Source organism: Phacochoerus africanus, chromosome 7, assembly GCF_016906955.1.
Source record: "Phacochoerus africanus isolate WHEZ1 chromosome 7, ROS_Pafr_v1, whole genome shotgun sequence".
NCBI lineage: Eukaryota > Metazoa > Chordata > Mammalia > Artiodactyla > Suidae > Phacochoerus > Phacochoerus africanus.
Window position 1 is genome coordinate 90,910,949 of NC_062550.1, and position 16,529 is coordinate 90,927,477.

Genomic DNA, 16,529 nt, shown 5'->3' on the forward strand with positions numbered 1-16,529 from the left:
TGATTGTGTGTTTGGGGGATTTAAAAAGGTTAGGTTCTAACTGACTCTGAGATTTATAGTTTAATAGGAAATTCCTTAACTGTTTTAACCAACCAACCAAACAACCAACCAACCAACCAACCCATTAGGCAAACAAAAGCAAATGAAAACTCTTCTGAGTTTGGGTGATAGAGGTTCATCAATTATAACAAATACACAACTTTGGTACAGGATGTAAATGGTGGGGAAAGCTTTGAGTATGTGGGGGTTAGTGAGAATAGGGGACATTTCTGTACTTTCTGCTCAATTTTGTTGTGAATCTAAAACGGCTCTAGGAGTTCCCGTCATGGCTCAGTGGTTAACGAATCCAACTAGGAACCATGAGGTTGCGGGTTCAATCCGTGGCCTTGCTCAGTGGGTTAAGGGTCTGGGGTTGCCTTGAGCTGTGGTGTAGGCTGGCGGCTACAGCTCCAATTGGACCCCTAGCCTGGGAACTTCCATATGCTGCAGGAACGGCCCTAGAAAAGGCAAAAAGACAAAAAATAATAATTTTTTTAAAAAAGGCTCTAAAAAATAAAGTGTATTAAAAAAAAAAAAAACAACGTTCTGAGCACTGACAGTATTGAGCCCAGTAGGTACCCCATCAAATCGCTCTACAGTACCTCGTACTCAGTCCCGTACCTCAGTCCCTTGACATGCTTCCACCAGTACTGCAACAGAAAGAGGAGACCCTGGGTACAGTGTCACCTGAAAAGGAGGGACCACCGTGTGTGTACTTTGCCTTCACTGGATCTGGAGCTCAGCCTTCACCAAGGGCTGCCTGGACTGGCTGGAAATGACAGAAGAGCCAAAGGAGTCAATGCCCGCCCATGGGGTGAACCTCAACCAGGGAGAGGCAGGAGACAGGGAGAAGCCAACCAGTAAGCTGCCTTTCATCCCAGGCCTGGACTGTCCTGGTTTCCTGGAGCCTCTTAGGACACCAATCAGCTCTATCTGGCTGCAAAGCTGAGGCCAGCTCTGCCTCGTCCACACTGCCTTGAACATTCGCTCTCCTCCTTTCTTTGATTCGCTCCCTTTCTCTCTCTGCTCTTACTTCCCTGGGATCACGTCCCTTCCTAAAACGATAGATAGGTACGCTCTTACGCCAGGCTGTGTTCTCTAGGGAATCTGAACATCTGTCAAAAGTCAAACCCTGTGTTACTGTTAGAGAAAAGACATATCCTCTAGAGTTACAAATGCTCTTTTCTGGTTTGGTTTTGTGAAAGGTAGTGCCTTCACCTGGCTCAAAAAAGTAAAGGCACAAGAAGGTAAGCAGTGAGTCTTCCCTCCCGCATGTGTGCCCCTAGTAGGTCGTACTCTCCGTACCCTGCTCCCCTCTCAATCAGATAGCTTGGAAGTTGTTTCATCAGTACATTGAAGACTTCCATAGCATTTTTTTTACTTAGTCTATTTTATCTTTCTTTTTCGGGCTGCATCTGTGGCATAGGGAAGTTCCCAGGCTGGGGGTGGAATCAGAGTTGCAGCTGCTGGACTGCACCACAGGCACAATAACGCCGAGCCCAAGCCCCATCTGTGACCCACACCACATCTTCCGGCAACACCAGATCCTTAACCCGCTGATCAAGGCCAGGGACTGAATCTGCATCCTCAAAAACTCTATGTTGGATTCTTTTTTTATTTTTTATTTTTGGGGCCACACCCGTGGCCTGTGGAGGTTCCCAGGCTAGAGGTCCAATCAGAACTACAGCCAGCATACACCACAACCATAGCAACACATGATCCCGAGCCGCATCTGCAACCTACACCAGAGCTCACAGCAACGCCGGATCCTTAACCCACTGAGCAAGGCCAGGGATTGAACCTGCAACCTCATGGTTCCTAGTCGGATTTGTTCCCACTTCACCACGTCGGGAACTCCCTATGTTGGATTCTTCACCTGCTGAGTAACAGCATGAATTCCTACTCAGTCCATTATTGATGAAACAAACATTAGGCTGTTTCACTCTGATCCTATCAAAAATAATACAGAAAAAGCATGTCTGCATATGTACAGGCTAAATTTCTGGAAATGGTATTTGTAGGTCAGAGAGTATGTGCATATGCATAAAAACATCTGTTATTTTGTGTCCTCAACAACACAGGTGTTAATCAAGTTTTTTCTTTCTCTCTATTTGGTTAGTGAAAAAATGGTATCTCGGCATATATTTAAATTGTTCTCTTATTATGACTGAGGTTAAATATAATCTCAGATGTTCAAGAACCATTTGTTTTTCCCTTTCTGTGAACTGCTTGTTTTTGAAGAAGTCTTCACCAAGGGAACAATCTTTGGAGCCTCTATTTTTAAAATCCTGCGCACCATGACTCAAAGCAAATTAAATCGAGGACATTAACAGGACTCTCACTATCACCGCTTAAGTTACTGCAGTTTATATCATCTCTAAGTCGCAAAGTCTGGTCCCCACATTCAGTGAGCTCACAGTCTAGCAATACAGGAAGACAGCGGAGAGAAGAGAGTAAATCAGGCCAAGGAATAGCCAAAGAGTGGGACACATTTGGCTGATGATTTGGTACCCAAAACTCAACCTGATTTCTGGGTGCACTGCCTCTGGCATCTGTAAGCAGTATCAGCCCTAAGAGGGGGAGGGAGTGTCCTGGTTCTAAGAAGTATCCAAGGGTGAAACCATACTCCAACCAGCAGCGGGCAAGACTCAGAGGGGCCAGAACTGAGACATTCCAAGCAGGAGAGTTAGGCTGCTTTCAAACTGTTATGAAACTAGATAGAGAATAGGATGGAAGTGAGGTCTAGAAAGGCCTCATACTTTGGGGAAAGAATGAAGTGGAACAACCAGGCAAAGAGTCGTGGCCCTTCAAGGCAAAGGGAATGTAATGAACAAAGGTATTGAGGCTGGTGGGGGTGGGGGGAGGCAAGATCTTTTTTCTGTGAACAACGACTGATCAGGGGTAACCAGGTAACAGGGAGTGACGACACCTGTGTGTACACAGATAAGAGGTATGAAAGGTGAGCAAATGAGTTTAACTAAAAGCTATTCTTCCTTAGAAGTCTTTTCAGTTGAGCTCGAATTTCCTACTTTTTTTTTTTTTTTTTTGGTCTTTTTGCTATTTCTTTGGGCCACTCCTGCAGCATATGGAGGTTCCCAGGCTAGGGGTCGAATCGGAGCTGTAGCCACTGGCCTACACCAGAGCCACAGTAACTCGGGATCCGAGCCACATCTGCGACCTACACCACAGCTCACGGCAACGCCAGATCCTTAACCCGAGCAAGGCCAGGGCCAGGGATTGAACCTGCAACCTCATGGTTCCTAGTCGGATTCGTTAACCACTGCGCCACGACGGGAATTCCCGAATTTCCTTATACAGTTTATCTGGCATAAGTGGAAAGCCCCAGCATAAGTATGGCTTGGGATGAGGGATAGATAACCTATTTTAGGGAAAATATAAAGAGGAGCTCACTAGGTGAGAGTTGGCTCCCGCTGGTCACAAGACCTCCTCTTCTTCTCAAATCAAAAATAAATCCCAGGCCATGAAGAGCAATGGGATATTTTAAGGACAAGGCAGCACAGCAGAATGAAATAAAGCAAAAACTTCCCTTTAAAAAATAAGGAAATGTATACCCCTTTTATATGTATGGTTATTAGAACTGTCAGAATACAGAACAATAAAAGGTAGAGGCAAAGAGGAGTCAGTGGAGTGAAATTAGCTACATTACAGAACTCTAATGATACCCACTTCCTAAACGCCCAATAGATTTTACTAATGAATACTCCAGAGCTGTAACCATTAAAAAAAAAAATCTGCTTGGCTTTAAAAAGAAAAAATACATGATAATTATTTTTTCAAAGAGGCATTGCCAAGGTTTATCCATGCCAAAATGCTGAGGGAAATTTTAATGTGAAATGAACCTTAGAAAAGAGATGATAATAAGAGAGAGGCTTACAAAAGCCCTGTCATCTGCAGACACATTGGCACCCTCGATATGTCTTTCAGCTCCTCCTCAAACTGTTCTCTAATCCTTGATGTTTGTATTATTCACCTCTTTAAAAATCCAACAACTTGCAGACTCCAGGGACTAAAAACAAAAAAGCAATATTCTCAAATCTTTACGCAGAAGGTTAAAGTAGTAACAGAGGTTCAGATGGCCTCCCTTGTATCCTAGAGCATCGTTCAGCCTTGTCCTAAGGATCTACGCAATGGCCAGTCCAGCCAGTTCTTCCTTCGTAGCGACTACTGTCTACAACTCTCTTGCCTAAGGACACATCCATCCACAAACTTCCTGTTGAAGCAGGAGGGGAGGCAGGGGATGGATGCACTGAGGCAGGGTTCAAGGGCTCGTTGGGAAGCGAATAATGGGGCAGGTTGAGAGGGGCAGGCTGAGGTTCTCTATGCCTTCGTCCATGACAAACACCTTGAGGTACCTGACCAAGTGCTGTTCCCCATCCAGCCTGAACAAAGGCTGAACTTTGTCCAGGGAAAAATGCCCAGGATACAGGAGAAGTGAAGCCTGGTTTAAGTCAGTCCGTGAACCCATTCCCCTTCGCCAGTAGAAGTAAGTGCGTGATCCCACCTTGACCTGTGCAGCGTAAGGAGGAGTTGACTGAGGGCTTGTAGGAAAGATTTTATTCCCTGATAAAATAAAGGAGAGGAGAAAACCCTTTTGTCTCCCTTCCCTTGCGTCTAGAGTGGTTGCAGCCCCCTGACAAACTCAAGGGGAGACAGCGCTGACTCACTAAGGAGACGAGGTAGAATATGCATGTTGAGAGCATGGTTGAATGAGCAAACCACCTTGGAGACAGGCTTCTTGTGAAGCCAGCAACAAATACCCTATGGTCTTCAGCCCCAATTTAGGATGTCCGTTTCTTGCAGCTGAGAAAACATGCTATGAGTAATAGAAACCAAATCAGTAACCAGGGCAGTATAGAGCTGGGGCTCAGTCCGAAGGGTGAAGATGAGCAGGAGGTGGGAGAAGGGGCTGGGAGCGTGTCCGAATGCGGTAGGAGAAATAGGTCGGAAAGAAGATCAGAACTGTGGGTGTGTCTGGGGAGTTCTGGAAGACTTCCTCAGGGTGCTTCTGGCTGCGGGAACTATGGCTGTGATGGAGAGCTTAGAGATCCGTGCAGGGCCAGACATCTCTGAAACCCACCCCTCCCTCGATTTTTCCAGATAGCACACGAGAGCTCAGCCCCTTGTTGCCTCCTGCTTGGAATCGTACACGTTTCCTGATCCTTCTCATATCTCTGGTCTCTCCACCCTCCAACTCATCATGGATGTGGTAGCCAGATGAAGCACCAGCCCTGTCACTTCCAGGTTCTGAATGCTTCGCTGGTGCCTCGTTTTAAAAATCCATCTTCTTTAGCCTTATATATTAAGCTCTTCACCATCTCGCTACCTCCAGGTATCTCTAACTAGACTGTAACTCCCTAAGAAAAGTTCCAAGTCATAACTTTTTGTCTCCCATAGAACATCTTGCATGCAGTAATTTTTTTATAACTCTTTATTCATAGACATTAACTTTTTACCTTGTATCATATATTTTAGGAGAAACAGTATCGACTGGTGTCATATCGGTCGATATGACATCTACCAAGCATATGTCATGCAATAAATAACTATTATTCTTTTAATAGGTGTAACCCTAAAAAGCAAAAAAAAAGAGAGAGAGAGAGAAAGAAAATGTTCATTTGTGCTATAGATTTTAGTAAATTAACAAATTGGAATAACCTTGATATTTTAGGTTTGAGGGCCTATTTGTTATGATTTATTTTATTTTATTTATTATTATTATTATTGTCTTTTTGTCTTTTCTAGGGCCACACCCGTGGCATACGGAGGTCCTCAGGCTAGGGGTCTAATGGGAGCTGCAGCTGCCACCCTACACCACAGCCACAGCAGCGCAGGATCTGAGCTGCATCTGTGACCTACACCACAGCTCACGGCAACACCAGATCCTTAACCCACTGGTTGAGGCCAGGGATCGAACCCGCAACCTCATGGTTCCTAGTTGGATCCGTTAACCACTGAGCCACAAGGGGAACTCCAGTTATGATTAATTTTAAAGTAATAATTTTTAACTAGCTCCACCTTTAAAATTTCACAACTAGATTTTTTTTTTAATTGCAAAAACAGAAAATTTTTTTCCTCAAAAGCCTTATTTAGTTCCTCCAGCCTCCTGGTCATAGCATTTTCATTTCACGCTTTGACCATTGCAATGACTTTAGTTGGTATTTTGGTGTCTTTTGCCTGTTCTGATTCCACAGCTTTGCTCTTACCGTTCTCTCTAGAATGTGCTCTTGTCTTCCCTTAACTTCATCTTAAATATTCTTCAAAGCTAAATTCAAGTTTCCCATGTCACAGAAGCCCTTTCCTAACTACCGTGATCCATGGCAGTTTCCTTTCCTTTGGATGTCCTATGACACTCCGTGTCTGCCTCGCTCGTTTTGCCTGTTTGCCTTGCACCGTCACTCTTCTTTTTAAATGTGCCTGTAACTTAAATATTTCCAAAACCTCAGCCTTCCCTTTAGTATCAAATAGAATAAATCAAGTTCCGGAGTTCCAGTTGTGGCACAGTGGAAATGAATCCAACTCGTATCCATGAGGTTGCGGGTTCAATTCCTGACCTCGCTCAGTGGGTCAGAGATCCAGTGTTGCGGTGAGCTGTGATGTAGGTCACAGATGTGGCTCGGATCCTGCATTACTGTGGCTGTGGCTGTTGTGTAGGCTGGCCGCTATAGATCCGATTGGACTCTAGCCTGGGAACTTACATATGCCGAGGGTGTGGCCTTAAAATAAAGCCAAAAAAAAAAAAAAAAAGAATAAATCAAGTTCCTACTGCACATAGCTCTGCTCTCCTAGAAGAAATTTGAATTTATTGAGTCTCACCTCTTGCTCCAAACCTCTACTTCCAGATCAATTACTGATCTTCTTTCACCACGTTGCCTCCTATATTTTCAGCCCCCTCTTAATATTCCTCTCCAAGAAGAGACACAAGCTCTTCTCCGTCCCTTAAAGCATCCCTCTCTAATGCAGGCTTGTTCCATGTAATGGACTTTTACTAAACATTTGGGAATAATAGAAAATAATTGCACTTAGGACAAAATGTGATTTAAATTCTGTATAATATTCAAAACAATTACCAGTTATTGAACACTTAATATGTACCAGATATGGTGCCAAGCATTTCCCACGCATTATTTCATTTACTAGGCACAGCTTCCCTACACCCATTATCATATAGCTGGTAAATTAAGGAGCCATATTCACATCCAAGTCTTTTTGGCTCCAGAGTCTGCCATAATCTTTGCTCTTCCCAAAGTTTATGACCTTCAAAGAAGATCTTATTGTATGCAGTAAATTTTGTGGATCTCCTAGTCAATGGTCACTCCACTTCTCTTTCCTCCTTCTCGTAGAACTTTGATTTCATTCAGGAATCCATCCTCTTCAAGCCCCACCCTGAGAATTGCATCCCAACTCTTTTTAGAAATTTTGGTCAGCAGTGTTTGGGCGTGGGTATGTGATGCAATCTGGCCAATAAGACACGGAAGGAAATCTTCTGGGAGAGTGAAAGGAAAAGTTCCCTCCTCTCAAGGGAGACACTGTCCTGTTTAAACATGATACATGGGACCGCTGTGGTCATCTTATAACCATGAGGGGGTTACCCTGAGGACAAGACAACACAGCAAAAGATACAAAAAAGGAAAGGTCGTAAAAACGTGGTCTTCATTTTGGTCCATTAAAATATTTAATCTTAAACATTCTTAATGTTGGGTTTCTTGAAATAATAGTGTTATTAATTATACCCATTTAGTTTCCTGTCCAGGTTTCTGTTGTTTATGATGCAGAATATCCCAATGGACACTGTCTTCTCTCCCCTAAGACTCTGGCCTGCTGCTGTTACAAAGATTCACTCTCCTAACATCTATAGCCTTCTTTGAGTCCAGGCTCCCCAAATCCACTCTCTAAATGTCAGAGAACAGCTCCACAAATTCTGTTGCTTTACTCTGGAAAACAATTGGTTTCCCTCTTGTCTCAGCTTCTCTGGTCCAGCCTCCAGAACCCCTTCCTGACCATCACCAAAAAGTCCACTTGATGCATTTTCCTAAAGAATTCTTCCCCAGAGCTGAGATGCTGAAAACCAGGAGTCATAGTACCTGAGTCTGAATCCCAGTTCCATTTCTTCCTCGGCGTGTCAACTTTGACAAGTTATTTTAATTTTTTCTAAGGCTCCGCTTCATCTGTCAAAAGAGAATAATAATTGTAGGTTGTTGTGAAGATCAAATGACATCATCCACACAATGGAATAGTGCCTGGCACTTGGAAGCATTCAAGATAAAATGCTGATTAGGAGTAGAGGAACCCAGCTAAGGGAGGCCAGAAAGGAACTTTCCATTCTGCACATCAGCTTGAGAACCAAGCTCAGAAAAGACAAGGACCAGGGCGACCTTTGGGATCCAGAGGGCAAGTCTGGAAGTGATCTTTTTCAGTCTTTTCTTTCCTCCACTCAAGATTGAAATTCCTGAGAGCAAAACTTTTAATTGGCCCAGCTTGGGTCATGACTAACTCTTGTTTGGCTGAAAAAGTCCCTCGCTTAATAGTATCATCCGACTGTCTCCAGGAGTATTCCAAGACAAACGTCGAGTGCTAACATCAGAAAAAGGAGTAAAGTGAAAAACAGCCTAACTGCATCGTTACTCTATATTCGCTACATTTATAGGACAGGATTATATCTTATCCCCCGCATGGCCTAAAATCTCAACCATTATCAATTAGCAATCAGGAGTTCCCGTCGTGGCGCAGTGGTTAACGAATCTGACTAGGAACCATGAGGTTGCGGGTTCGATCCCTGCCCTTGCTCAGTGGGTTAAGGATCCGGCGTTGCTGTGAGCTGTGGTGTAGGTCGCAGACGCGGCTCGGATCCTGCATTGCTGTGGCTCTGGCGTAGGCTGGCAGCTACAGCTCCAATTGGACCCCTAGCCTGGGAACCTCCATATGCCAAGGGAGCAGCCCAAGAAATGGCAAAAAGACAAAAAAAAAATTAGCAATCAATTATGGATTTCTTGGTTATTCTTATTTAAAGTGACTGGTAACACTGATCATTTGTATTTTTAAGGCTTGATCCAAAAGAAAACACATTTCTTTCTCTCTTTCTTTTTAAGCTCAGTAAGCCAGTCCATGATAATTATCAAGTAGGGATATTACACGGTGGTTTTTGAAGGACGGAGGAAGCAGAGAAAAGTGAGGTTATTAACCGAAAGATATCAATATTACAGAAAAGCAATGGAGAGAAGCATAGACATTGAGGACGTCACCGTCAGCCTGTCGTCTTCATCCTTTTCTGAATTCTGCGTAGATTTCAGCCCTAGAGGATGAAGTAAAAAGGGGTAGGAAGAACTGGTAAGAAAACTATTTCCATGGTCTCGCTGTGACTTTTTGTTTAATCCTCAGAGAAAGTATTCTTTTGACCTCGAACATGAGAAAAAAGGAAATTGCACGTTGCATCTATGAGCAAAAACCTTAGAGAAAGCCTTAACTTCTCTGTCACTTCTTTTATCCCACATTTTCAGCTATCAATTTGTGTCCATTTTTCCCTCAAATGTATTTCTATCATCAAAGGCAGCCTGGATACCCGTCACCCTGTGGCTGGGCTCCCAATAGCTTATTCTTGCTCCATTCTTATCTACGAAGTCATAGCACGAGTCAACTTCCTCAAACATTATTTGGCCTCACGCCTTTATAGTCATACTTAGACTCTTGATCCAGATGTGGAGTAGTTTGGCTGCGACATCTGTTGCCTCTTTGTTTCTCCGCGTTGATGCTATTGATCTGATTGGGGAGGCAGATGTCCCCCTTCCTCCCTCACTGTTCCCTGTGCACCCCTCCCCCTGCCCCGAGGCTGCACATGTGGAAACCCTGGCGAATAAACAGGAAGGGAAAGCAGGGTCTTGGGTGAGTTTGTTTAAGGAAAGAGCAGAGGGGATGGGAAGAGTGGGGCTTGGGACCGCATTTTAGGGAATGTCAAGATTGAATGACTGAGTGGTGGAAAGTGAGCCTGAAATGAAGCAGAGAAATAGATGTCAAGGAGGCAGGTGTAAAACCAGGAAAACTGGTTGTGGATGTTAAGAGAAGTGTAGAGCAAAGTAAAGAGAGGTCATAAGCAAAATGTGGGGGAGAGCCATACAGTGAAATATTATACAGCCTTAAAAAGGAAGGTAATTTGGAGTTCTTATTGTGGCTCAGCGGGTTATGAACCTGACTAGTATTCATGAGGATGTAGGTTCAATCCCTGGCCTCACTCATTGTGTTGCCATGAGCTGTGGTACAGGTCGCAGACAAGGCTCTGAACCCACATGGCTATGGCTGTGGTGTAGGCTGGCAGCTGCAACTCCAGTTCCCAATTCGACCCCTAGCCTGGGAACTTCTGTATGCTGTAGATGTGGCCTAAAAAGCAAAAAAAAAACAAACAAACAAACAAAAGAAGGTAATATTTGAACACACGCTACAACATGGATGAAACTTGAAGACGTTATGCTAAATGAAATAAGCCCGTTGCAAAAAGATAAATACTGTGTGCGTTCACTCTCATGGAGCATCTAGAGCCGTCAGACTCAAGACAGAAAGTAGGATGGTGGTTGCCAGGGGCTGCGGAGAGAAGGGAACAGGGAGTTAGGGGCTCATGGGTGTAGAACTTCCCTTTTACAAGATAAAAGAGTGCTGCAGATGGAAGTGGTGAGGTAGCACCACATTATACATTTGCCTAATGCCACTGGGCTGCCCACTTAAATGTGGTGTTCTGTGTACTTTACCCCAATATTGAAAGGCCAGATGCTGGAGCTCCCGCTGTGGTGCAATGGGATCTGCAGCGTCTTGGGAGCACTGGGATGCGGGTTCGATGCCCCGCCTGGCACAGTGGGTTAAGAAACCAGCATTACTACAGCTTCGGCTTAGTTTGTGGCTGTGGATTGGATCTGATCCCTGGCCTGGGAGCTCCTTATACCAAGGGGTGGCCGAGGGAAAAAAACAGGTCAGATGTTGCTGAAGGGTCAGATGTAGGGAGGACTGAAATACCCCCGTGTTTAATGTTGTAGTCACTGCCCATAAGGAGTGCAAGAGAGACCCTGCCAACACTCTGGATGACTCCAATATCCCCATGTGAGCCTCCATCTAGATTTTCTGGCTCATGACTGACTTTCAGTAAAAGCGAGTCATGACAGGCTCAGGCCCTCTCTGGTCCCATGGCTCACCTCCTCCTCCCCTCCCTGCCTCACTGAGTGCATTTCCTTCTCCCTGGCATATCCTCTGGCTCCCACACATACTTCACCATGTGGAGCAGGAAGCTTAACAAGACTTAGGTGCACTGTTTCCCAAGTCGATTTTGATACCTCCTCTGCCAACCTGTATCTCTCCCCGGCTTCCAAACAGTGGCTAAGCAACCACTTCCCTCCTCCAAAGCCATTTCCTAGGTGAACTCCACTTGACTTCGAAAATTCATATTCCCCGTTGTCTTCATCTCTATTGTCTATTTAATAATTTTTTTTTGTATAAAGAATGGTTAGATGCCATTTGTCATTTCCTTAACAATTCTTTGTTAACTTAACATTCCACGACTATTGATAGAGCCTCTACTCCACATGGAGCAGATGGAGTCTCTGGAGATGGAGTCTGTCCCCCTAAACAGCTCCTGGCCCAGTGGAGGAGAAATTATCTCCTCCTGTGCCTCATACAGAGCTTTCGTCTTGAGGTTAAGTTTTTAAATGTAAACAGCCAAGGAAAAAATACATCTTTATAGAAAGATTTATACTAATTTGGGAGACAATATAGTATTACCATTTCAGTAGAAACTCCGTCCCATTGCTAATCAATTAAGTGTGCTATAAATTCACCTTGCTGGCCTTCTTATATGCCTGTAGCATGCCTTCTACGGCAGCATGTTCTCAGCCCCCCTGCACATACTCTGGGTTCACAGACTGAATTGCTTTATTTTCCCATTTCGAAAATGTAACTGATGATTATAATACATACTATCAATTCGATACCATTTTGGAGAAAAAAGCATATAACCATAGTACATTCAGAGAGTGATTATAAGACAAATGACACTTACACCAATTTGTAAACATTAAAACGGAAGAGGGAGGCGGAAGAATGACATATGCATCTCAAGTTCAAAGGTCTGACAGTGTTTGTGGCTCTCAGAAAATGCTTTGCTTTTCTTGAGCTCCTGACATTTGCTCATGCATTTTCTTCTCTTTGGAATATCTCTCTTCTCCCTAACCTTCCCCTACAACCTATCCAATTTCTGAGAATTTTTCCTTCCTCTCATGAAAACTGTCCCGATCCAACCAGCCAAATGTGATCTTGGGTCGGATCACTGGCACGGAGTGCCTGCTAAGTGCCAGCCACTCTTCTAAGCATCCAGGAGGAAATGGCAGACGAGACAGGCAGACATAGTCCTGTCTTCATGGATGTTATATTCAACATGAGGAGACAGAAAAACATCAAGTAAATTCGAAAATACGAAGGAATCGTAAATTGTAATGAACGCTAGGAGGAAAAACAACGGCAACAAACAGGGAGCTGAGATAGAGAATTATAGAGGGGAGTCTCCTCTGGGATGGGCACTCGGGGAGGGAAAAACTTAAGCTGAGACCTGAAGGCAGAGAAGGAGGGACGAGAAGATTGTTCCAGACACTGAGAAGAGCATGTGCAAAAGCCATGAGGCGGGGCTGAGCTTGACGTGTTGGAGGAACAGAACTTTCCGTCCTTCGAGCCTCCAGAGCGTTTTATTTTATTTTTTCTTTATTTTTACTTTATTTGCTATACCTGCAGCATGTGGACATTTCCAGGTGAGGGGATCATACCTGCGCTATAGCCATTGACCCGAGCCGCTCCGGTGACAATGGCAGATCCTTATCCTGCTGTGCCACAAGGAAACTCCTCGGAGCATTGTGTATCTTCCTTCAGGGTTTATGCTAGTTTCTTTTGATCATAGTCCTCGTTACCATTTTTTTAGTCTCCTGTCCATGCCTTACAATTAGTCAATTCTGGAGGGCAAGACTTGAGTCTCATTTACCTATGCTTTTCTTTACAGTGCCTCCGACAGTATCTTGCACAAATCAGATGCTCAGTCACTATGTTTTGAATTCCATAAGACTACACATCGAGGCCATATTTACTTGGCCCATAGACTGAATTTCATATTACTTAGTCTTTGACTGAGCTACACTGTAACTGAATATTTTGTGTTTTTACCAGAGATTGTTATAACAGCCAAATTAAACTCATTGCCGTATTTGCTGTTAAAGGGTATTAATATTCAATATATTATTCAACGTACCCTCTATGAGTTCCTTGTGGAATTCCATGTTAGCAAAAATTTTACTTTCGAACTAATTTGCTTCTTCCTTTCTGAACCCAAGATTTATATACTGGACTATGTTTCACCTTACTATTGTGGGCGCTCAAAAACTAAAAACTCGATTTTACTATTTAATTTGAACAATTAAAGCAATATGTTTATCTATATGGTTATAATATTTGTGTTTGTCTTTTTCCCAGATTCGGACTTTTCTCCTGGTAATTAATGATCACTATCGCAGTTGGCCAGCCTCTCTGCCGTGGGCTTTACATGAATTCTCCCATCCAATCTTTACGCCAATCCGAGTCTTACGAATGAGAACACTAAGGCTTAGAATAACGTCAAACAGAGAAGAAGTATTAGAGCCTGGAAGGAACCCAGGTAATCTGATTTCCCCAATACGAGAAGGGTTTTTTCTTTTTTCTTTTTTTCTTTTTAGAGCCGCACCTGTGGTGCATGGAAGTTCCCAGGCCAGGGGGCGAATCAGAGCTGTAGCTGCCAGCCGACGTCACAGCCACAGCAACTCCAGATATGAGCTGCATCTACCACCCACGCAGCTCGCAGCAACACCGGATCTTTAACCCACTGAGTGAGGCTAGAGATGGAACCCACATCCTCACACATACTAGTCAGGTTCTTAGCCAGCTGCGCCACAATGCGAACTCTGATCTAAGGTATTTTAATGTCTTATCATGTGGGGGTATTATGTCTGTTCAAATAATCTCAGGAAAGAGAAAAATATATGCATATGCTAACATGTACATAGATACTTACATAAAGTTATTTGAGTTGAGTTAAAAAATAAGATACGGCAGATGCTGATGACCTGTCTCACATACCGTTATAGGTGGTTGTGAAGAGTCCACTAAACCTTTGGCTATTTGATATAGATGAGTAGGACCTAAATGATGGTATTTTTTTTTGTGTGCAGTTTTAGTTCACAATTAAATTTAAGTTGTAAGAAATTTTATTTTTAAATTTCTTCAGAATATGAGTTTGGACAAAGAATCCCTGCAGCATTCAAGTTCAAAATGTGGCCCAGGGTACTGCAGTCAATTGCAAAGAGAGAGTTCCCAGCTGCACTGCAGTATAATTCCTTAGATGATGTTTGCCATGTTTTAATATGAGATTGGTTCCCAGTAGGGAATTGGATCCCGTGTTCCCTGCTCTTTCGAACATTCAGGTTGAACTCATCAGGAGAATTTTATATTGTTTAATACTTAAATAACTGCATTCCCTGTCAGCCAAGATTGCGTTTGCATTTCTATGGAAATAACTTACAGAGAGGAAGGAATTACTGGCATTTATTCCCAAGGCAAATGCTCCCTTTTAGGGTAGTATTGAAGGTTATCTTTTTTTCACTCATGACAGGAGCTTACACCAGCACTAGTAAAAAAAAAGGGGGGGGGAGCTATTAATATATTAAGAACTGAAGAAATTGCCAGATAAACTTATTTCCCTTCACCAAAGCTACAGAGGTGAGAAAGCTCAGTAGGAGAACCTGTTTTGGGAACAAACAAAGCCACAGAAGGAAATCCTCCCAGGGCTTTCGGATTCATTTAGTGAGAGCAATAGCTTTTCTTTTGCAGGAAGAACAGGTGTTTCCCCGAGGAAAAAAAAAAAAAAAACCTGCAGAGTCACCTTGCCAAGCTAATGATTGGAAAACAGCCAAAACTGCATTACTGAAGAGTAATTCAGGAGGAAAGTAGAGTATTTGCACTTCTATAGCATAGTATGTTTTGCTTATTTGTCACTTAGATTACCTGATAATATGATTAGGGGCTTGGGGAGAATTAGGGGCTTGCAAAAGAATTGTTTGAGAAGAAAATTTGACCCTTCTCTTTCATTTTGGAAGTAGTTAACAGAAAAAGCACAAATCACCTGTAGCTTATTATCAAAGCAGTCAGGATTCAAATGAATAAATTTTAGTATGGCCAAGGGAAGCAGAAAAAAAAAATCTTTCTAAAGACAAGAGGACGATGGCATAAAATGGTTGCAAAAAGAATCAAGAGACAGAAGAGACTGGGAGATGTGCTTGAGTCAGCACCAATAAGAGCTGCACAATTGAGGCATGCGCTTGATGAAACAAAGGTTTTGTCTCGCAAGAACTGCAAGATGGGGAGTTCCCGTCTTGGTTCAGTGGTTAACGAATCTGACTAGGGACCATGAGGTTGCGGATTCGATCCCTGGCCTCGCTCAGTGGGTTAAGGATCCGGCGTTGCAGTGAGCTGTGGTGTAGGTCACAGACGTGGCTCGGATCCCAAGTTGCTGTGGCTGTGGTGTAGGCTGGTGGCTACAGCTCCAATTAGACCCCTAGCCTGGGAACCTCCATATGCTATGGGGAGTAGCCCTAGAAAAGGCAAAAAGACAAAAAAAAAAAGGATTGCAAGATGGTCCATTGTCACCTCTGTGTTGTTGATGGGATGAGGTAGTGGGGAGTAACCAACCAAGTTTATCTAAATATTTCTGCCGCAGCACAATTTCAACAAATTGCTGGGTATTAGAGTCTGCCAAATTGGTGAGTCTTACAAAACCTCTTTCAGTATTTCATCAGTCAACGGACATTAACTGAGGTGCCCACTACCCACGTGACAGCAGTTGTGCCAGGGATTGAACCCGTGCCACAGCAGCAACCCAAGCCACTGCAGTGACAATGCCAGATCCATAACCCACTGTGCTACTGACCTCCCTTATTAGAAAATTTTAGCGAAGTGGATTGTGAAGGGGGACTCTATTTCTGGTAAACATCAATTGTGGAGGCTAAAGTCACAAGTCAGAAGACTGTGGGAGGATAGATTTAGGAGTAAAGGGAGCTGAATTTGTTTGTAAACATGCTACCTTCTCCAAAGATACTTTTATTCATGTCTCTTTAGATTAATCTCCCTCATGTGAAAACCCCATATTTACCCTTCAGCTAAGAATTCTGCTTATCTGTATTTTCTTTCTTTCTTTTTTGCCGGCCTACACCACAGCCACAGTAACAAGGGATCTGAGCTGAGTTTTCGACCTACACCACAGCTCAGGGCAATGCCAGATCCTTAACCCACTGAGCAAGGCCAGGGATCGAACCCACATCCTTGTGGATCCTAGTCAGGTTCGTTAACCACTGAGCCACTACGGGAACTCCATATGTATTTTATCACTACGTCTCTGATTCCTTCACATTTGTGTAGTAATTAAGAGC

At 43.6% G+C, this 16,529-nt stretch overlaps 1 long non-coding RNA gene across 3 annotated transcripts in view; it reads left to right on the forward strand.

The window, feature by feature from the left end:
• LOC125131510 (uncharacterized) overlaps window positions 1-16,529 on the forward strand; it is a 52,533-nt gene that overhangs the window by 23,205 nt on the left and 12,799 nt on the right. For all 3 annotated transcript variants that reach the window (XR_007135943.1, XR_007135942.1, XR_007135944.1), the window contains 2 exons: window positions 9,261-9,384; window positions 13,546-13,726. This is a non-coding gene — a long non-coding RNA (uncharacterized LOC125131510). The remainder of the gene's footprint in view (window positions 1-9,260; window positions 9,385-13,545; window positions 13,727-16,529) is intronic.